This window comes from Malus domestica, chromosome 03 (genome assembly GCF_042453785.1).
Source record: "Malus domestica chromosome 03, GDT2T_hap1".
Classification (NCBI taxonomy): Eukaryota; Viridiplantae; Streptophyta; class Magnoliopsida; order Rosales; family Rosaceae; genus Malus; species Malus domestica.
This window is the reverse complement of record NC_091663.1, coordinates 15289017-15296596: the sequence shown is the minus strand read 5'-3', so window position 1 is coordinate 15296596 and position 7580 is coordinate 15289017. Positions and strand designations below refer to the sequence as shown.

Here is a 7580-nt window from a genome sequence, read left to right as displayed (position 1 = left end):
TAAAAATATTTGTCAAAATGTTTGTCCCTTGATCCTATCCCATATATATACATATATATATATATGTGTGTGTGTGTGTGTATTCACATGAATTATATCAAGGTCAGTTAGATGATAATTTATTCAATAAATTAAGTGCTGTAATGAACCCTTACTTACAAATAAATGAAGAATACGTAACCACATAAACACCAATTATCTATAACCATTAACATAAAATTTTCGCTAACAAGGACTTCAGCAATTATCATTACTGCTTTCTAAACATTATACGAACTTGTAGCTTGCATGAAGCGAGTGAAAATGCTGGGCCTTTCTTAAAAAGGTAAGGGCCAAACGTCAAAAGTTTGAAAGTAGCATTTTTATTTGGAGTGCTCGCGTAGCACTACACAAAAACTACCATCACAAGCGATTGCTTAAATTTTCAAGACAACATCAATTTTACGGCCATGATGTTATTCAGATTAATCCAAAGTCAATATTCCCAGAAAATACAAAGAAAGTGAGAATGATCAAGTTTTGGAATTATGTTGTACTACAATGTAGTGATACTTCTTTTTACTTGTTAGTGAAAGGTTTTAACTAGATTTGAATCTCGGAAATAATAAGTTGACAACCAATTTACTCTCCACCATGTTGTATAAAAAAAAATTAAGTAGAAGATTACAACAGTTATGACGGTGTGTTAGTTCTGTAAAAAATGAAAATTAAAGCCATTTAGAATATTGATCATGCAATTTGGATATATATGGTTCTTAATGAAAGTCTTTATTTGTTATTTTACATTCCATACCTATAAAGATTAGACTACACGGCACCTCTTCAGATATGCATTGGTGTGGATCTTCAAACATTATTTAAACCGTGTTTCGAGGAAGATTAATTTTTTGCAGGCCAACATTTGTTGGGAAATGAAATCTGAGACCGCATACAATATGATAATTCATTTGTGTGTTTCGATTACATGTGCAAGCCTTTCTCTTCATTTTCTTAAATGGTTGAAAGTCAAAATATATACACACTCGGATATACAGAGAGAGAGAGAAAAGAAAGTTCTATCACAGAGAAACATCAGAAATTAACAATGGAGAGAAAAGATTTTAACAGAAATTTCCCATATATAACGCAAATGTCCATGTATTAACTTAATTAATATACCAAAGATCCTAGTCAAAAACTTGTTCTCATTTTCCAAGAATATATGTGTATGATACAGGAGGAGAAATCCCCCAAGCAATCACATGCATGCGCAATCAAAACACCGTCAAAGATTTCTTCATAACTGCGTTGCACATGCGGCCTAAGAACCAATTCATCTGACCTCATCCGACCACCCGGCATGCAGCTGGAAATATAAAAAAAAAGGAATTACAATTAAACAAAATAAATTGTGTTTACTTATGCGATTAGGTTACTCTAATTTCTTGGTACTTCCGTGGAAACCAAACTGCAAGATACGAACCCTAACGTCCCTCCCAATTGGCTATAAATTCCAACATTCCATGCAAAAGCCACAACTCGATCTCCTTTCTATACCTTCTGTGTACAAGTTTAATTAAGCTGATCATTAGCAACTATGTCTTCTGGTGGAGATTCGAATCCGCCAACTGCTCAGAGTGTTCTAGGAAGGGACAAGAAGAGATCTTCATCATCCCATTCATCTTCTCAAAGTGGTGGAGTCTTGTATCCGCCAAACGCTCATAGTGCTCTAGGAAGGGACAAGAAGAAATCTTCGTCGTCCCATTCATCTTCTCAGATTGGTGGAGGCCTGTATCCGCCAAATATTCATAGTGCTCTAGGAAGGGACAAGAAGAAATCTGGGAAAAATAAGTGAAGAACTATATATGCAGCTACAGTGGGGTTATATACTATATTATTGAATTATTGATTAATTTGTTGGCAACTATGGGGGTATATACATTGTACAGTTGAACATAAATAAGCACAGTTGCATATTTATCTTTACAAACTTGAAAGATTACCAAATAATGGATACAAATAATTTTTTTCAAGGTTAGAACGTGTACAGTATAATTTCTTAAGTTCATTTAGAAAATAGGTGGGTGCTGCTAAGAATAAATATCCCACTAGGATGTAACAAAAGAAATGCATTATAATATACATACATATATGTATATATAAAGGACCCATATATTAATATATATTACTTGATTTTGTTCTAGTTGATGTTGCTTAGAGATAGAAAGGGGAGCATTTATTCTCCAACCATACCATTTAATTTAGGGAGTCATAATAAATAAAAACCAATAGAAATAGAGTTTTTATTCAAAAAGTTATTGAAAAACAGTAATTTAAGCTAGGAGCCTTTAAAAGCTCATTTTTCTCCTTGCTAAAGATTATTGTGTGAATCGGCTGGTAGGCCAGCACTCTACAGAAAACAGTTTTCGTGAGGAAAACAAGTTTACGTCTTTTTGCATGACTAAGAATTGCAACAAAGACGTTCATGGCACCAAAGTTCAAGGGACAAAGTCTATCACCACGTCAAGTTTAAGGTTACGGTAGAGTGTCATCGCGTTGAGTTTCCGACGAGGACAGGTCTTCGTTAGGTAAACCCTTGCACAACGAGCTGCTTCGTCGGTTAAACAAGGAGGCAACGAAAATTTTCCTATCAAAATCGGTTTTCTAGTTTTTTTTTATTTATACATACATCGTTGTTTCAACTTATGTGCGACGAAGGGCTTAATGCTCACACAACCACTCCCAATCCTCCGAGGGCTTTGCCAACTCTTGATAGCGAACATAGATGAAAAGATTGTTAAAATATTATTAATTTTTTTTTTCAAGGATGATCTTGAAGAGGAGATCTAAATATTCACTGATTCAGATCTTATTAACGATTAATCCAAAATGCAAATCAACGAATATCACTTATGTAATTGGAAAATCTAATAACTGGGGTCATAATATTACCAAACTTCAATTGTAACTCTTATTATACGAGGAGTATGATGAAGCGACTCTCATGGTAAGCGTATAAATGACCATTGTTGGAACCAAATTTGCGCATCACCGTGAGTGGTCATTGTGCATAAACTCGAGCAACCAACAAAATAGTAAACAACCGTGAGCAAGCCTAAGACCGGGGGGAGTGTCAGCTAAAGGCTCTCCAACGGTCAAGTTAGTGAATGATTTTAAACTCAAACAATGGGCAAGAGAATTCATGTGTTTAGATTGTGTTACCAGAGATGAACTCTAGATGGGTGTATTTATACCGTGGGAAAAAGATCTTTTTAGGATAGTGGCAGTGACGGTGGGCGACCTTTTTGTTGTCTCTCTTAGGTCTTTGTTTGTGGCCATTTTTGGGCATTTTTTAGTAGGCCTTTGTCAGATATCCCACATCAGCTAGAGGAAGAGAAATTTAAGAGTTCAAACATTTCAACCCCATTCCAACTAATATCAAGGTATTTTGTGATCAAATCTCACACTTGTCCGACTCTGCAGGTGCGCCTTTGGCGAGTCTTTGATAATTGGGCACGAACAAACTCAGGTCTTGCTTCGTTATCCTTGCAACTTAACATTTTTCATTTGTTGCGCATCCTTACAATTTTGATCCCCTCGTATGTCCTTGACCGTAATAGGGCCTAATTTTTCTATAGGAATTTACTTGGACTGTTCCATGGTGCAATCAATCACTTGGACTGTTGAACATAAGAGTGTTGTGTTTGGCTCATATACTTATGAGTTGGCAACAATTTTAATACTGTAACTTTCTGAGTGTACAAGGGATTGGGGTTTGGGTTATGTCGATTTAACTCAAGTTTATCTTGTACTAGTTATTCTCATAGTGAAGAGCAATATCTCTCTGAGGACTTAGGCAGGTTTTTGCCAAACCTCGTAAATTTCTTAGTGTCTTTATTTCTTGTAATTTAAACTGTTCAACTGTGGGTCTGTAGTTTAGTGAGATAATCTGAATCTCACTTCCACACTAACGAACAGGCCAAGGCACAACAATTGGTATCAGAGCTTTGTTGGAAGCTTTGGTTCATTGACGGTTCAAATTTGTTATTCACCATGATGACTACAAACATGTCATTTTCAGTCGGCAAGTTTAATGGGAAAGGCAGTTTTACTTTCTGGTAGATGAGAGTAAAGGATGTCTTGACTCAACAAGGCTTGGCTAGAGCTTTGAAGGGAAAAGATGGGAGGCCTAAATAAATGACAGATGACCAGTGGGAGGAGCTGGAGTCGCGTTGTGTTAGCACAATTCGACACTGTAAAGCTGACAACATTATCAATAATGTTATGGATGAAGATTCTGCGCCTGCACTCTGGGAGAAGTTAGAAAAACTCTATATTGCTAAGAGTTTGACCAACAAGTTACATCTGAAGCAGAAGTTGTACAAGCTAAAAATGGATGAAGGCGGGAATCTCATGGACCACATGAATGTGTTCAATGGATACTTGGATCAATTGCGGAAAGTTGATGTTAAGGTTGAGGAAGAAGACAAAGCCCTGTTACTTCTTACCTCACTTCCAGATTCGTATGAGAATTTTGTGACAACCTTACTGCATGGAAAAGATACAATAAGTTTGGAGTAGGTGCAAGCTTCTTTGGTGTCTTATGATACACAAAAGAAGAAGACCATTGTTGATGGTGGGCACGAGACTGCTTTAGTTGTTCAAGGTTGGAATTGTGGAAGAAAATTGGGAGTAGGATTTGAGGGAGACAGTAGGTTCAAATCGAGTTCCAAAGGCAAGGGTCTACAATGCTACAACTGCAAAGAATTCGGGCATAAAAAGAAAACTTGTCCTTTGAGAAAAAAAAGGATGATCTTGGTCCGTGTTGTAGCAATTTTGTGGCGGAAGACTTCGAGTATGCCCTCTAGGTAGAAGCAACACTTCTCCTGGTGATGTTTAGTCTCAAGTGTTGCAGGGGTTTTGCAGCAGGTGGAGCTATGGGATTCACAGGTGATGAGATGGTCCTGAAGAAGGAGAAGTGTGAGGAATATTTGTCTGGCTCGACAGGTGTTGCTGGAAATAGGTGCACTGACAAGTTTCCAGGTTGCAGACAATAAAGAGGGGCAAAACCTGCTGGAGGAGACGAGGATGTGTCGAGATCCTGTCTGAAGCTAAATGGTGATTTTTAGCTTGCAGCAGCTGCACATGCATTGACAGTGACTGAATCGGAACGAGGTTGATTCAGGGTATGTATGTTGATACGTAAGGCCAATTGAGGCTTTGGCAATGGATGCAAGAATTTTTGCATGGTATATTCGCCAAGGTGGAGATTGTTGTGTTTGGCTCAAATACTTATGAGTTGGCAACAATTTTGATAGTGTAAATTTCTGAGTGCTATAGGGAAATGGCAGTAGCCACTTTGTGTTTGGCTTTCGGTTGTGGCATGGATGGCTTGTTTCAAGAGAAGACATGGTGAGTACCACAAGCAAAGTTGGAAGCAAGACTTGACTTTGTGGTTGCTTGCCCACAATTGTGCATGTTTTATTTTATATGCATTAAATGACAAATGAAGAAAAGTTGTACTTTATAGACTAGGTATAGGCTTTGGTGCATGCTAGGTAGGCTAGGTGATAATTATGTCATGTGAACTTAAGACTTTATGGTCTTGTTTGTTGGCATAGTTGCTAGTGTATGCCTATAACTAGATGCAATATTTGTGCATTTAGTAATGCATTGAGAGAGCATCCGAAGGAGAACACAAAGGAGAGAAAATAGAGAGTGAGAGTGAGAAACTCTTGGGGTAGATTGAGGCTCTTGGGAAAATTCTGTGAGTGTACAAGGGATTGGGGTTTGGGTTATGTTGATTTAACTCAAGTGTATCTTGTACTAGTTATTCTCATAGTGAAGAGAAATATCTCTCCAAGGACGTAGGTAGGTTTTTGCCGAACCTCGTAAATTTCTTAGTGTCTTTATTTCTTGTAATTTAAACTGTTCAATTGTGGGTCTGTAGTTTAGTGAGATAATCTGAATCTCACTTCCGCACTGACGAACGGGCCAAAGCACAACAAGGAGGCCTTGAAATCACATTTTGGCACTTCCTCATTGCAGGCAACGACCAGGTGCGCAGCCACACCCCTCGCCTTCACATCAAAGCAGTGGCTGGGGTAGTGGTATTCTACTCCTACGATAAAACTTAAGTGAAAGCATTTGTATGATCACTCATGCAATGTAAATGAAAAATTGTTAAAATTCACTCGCCTCTGATGCGTTCCCTCGCATCCTTTGCTCTTTGGTTTGTTCATTTTTCTACATGGGCAATGCAAAATCTCACACCAGTTCAATGTGTTTTCTAGATTACGACCAAAGGTTACATGAACAGTACAAGAACAATAGGCAGTGAAGATAGCGGTGGTTTTTTCTTGTTCTTGTAGGCTTTCACAAAGCGGTTTTCATCTTAATTCGCATTCGAAGGGGTAAAATATGAAGATTCTGAACTTTAACCAAACTGCTGACTGTTCAAAAATATAATGGGCTGTTAGATGCAGAAGCAAACTACATGCTAAGAAAGAAAAAGGAAACACCGAAACTAGCAGAAAATGTCTATTCCTTGCTTGCTTACTCATCCATCACCACTTCCATCCTCATCGTGGTTTTCTTCATCCTTTTCACCTTGCTTTCGTGACGATGACTCTTCCAATTTCTTCCTCTTCGTCTTCTTCTTCCTCTTCACTTCTTTCGTTTTTTATGTTCCCGCTTTCTTTACTGCATTCTTTCTACTCTTTCCTGCATTCTTCCCACTCTTTCCTGCATTCTTTGTAGCATTCCTTACTTCATTCTTTACTGCACCCTTTCCAGCATTCTTTGGCCTTAGGTCTGCACGCAAGGAACCAAGAAAACAAGATTTCTCACACATCCAAATCAACCAAATTGGTTGAATTTTGCTTTCACAAAACCAAAGAAAACATCAATCATATCCACACTTCAGATCCAAGCAACTGCTCTAAGTTGTCAAAGGAAAGAGTCAGGCATTTCATCAAACACCTCACGAGCACAAATTTTAATGAAAATTGAAAAGTGATTAGTCTTCGAGAGTCTTGATAAAACTCAGAAAAAGGTAGTGGATGAAGATTCGGGCGCTTACGGAGAATGCGAGGAGCGCTTCTTTGTGAACGATTAGGTCGCCGTCGCCCCTGTGGCACTGGGAAATTTGTCCTTCAGCACACGGATCACAATAGCCTTCGGCATAGCCTTCCGCTACCACTTTCTCCATCTTTTTCTTTTTCTTTCCTTCTTTCTCCCTTCGATCTGTTACAGACTTTTGTCTCTCGAGTCGTCAACAGAGGTATCAAAAAGGGACGAGGTTATGATTGTAATTTCCTTGTTCATTCCCGCCATTCCTCCCTCCATTTTTGCTTTTGTTTTGTTTTGTTTTATATAAAACTTTGTCGTCAACAAACCGAACTGCATATTTATTCGTTTCTGTTGATAGATTAAATGATTTTACACTATGTTTTGACGAGGCAAATAAATTTGAAAATAACTTGGAATTTAGGGTTTTCAATTCCCAAGTTTAAATTTCATGTAAATAGGTGTCATTTCAATTTCTATGATTAAGAGTTTAAAAATAACAAATTCCGTATACAATTCCATTGTTTTTTTTT

The 7580-nt window shown here is 37.8% G+C and overlaps 1 long non-coding RNA gene across 1 annotated transcript; it reads right to left on the bottom strand.

Annotated features, from left to right (window-relative positions):
* Nucleotides 1–6581: 6581 nt before the first annotated feature.
* LOC103421283 (uncharacterized) lies at nucleotides 6582–7281 on the bottom strand. Its single transcript, XR_527226.4, has 2 exons — nucleotides 7061–7281; nucleotides 6582–6792 (listed from the first exon to the last, which is right to left on the bottom strand). It is a non-coding gene; the product is annotated as an uncharacterized lncRNA (long non-coding RNA).
* Nucleotides 7282–7580: the final 299 nt, after the last annotated feature.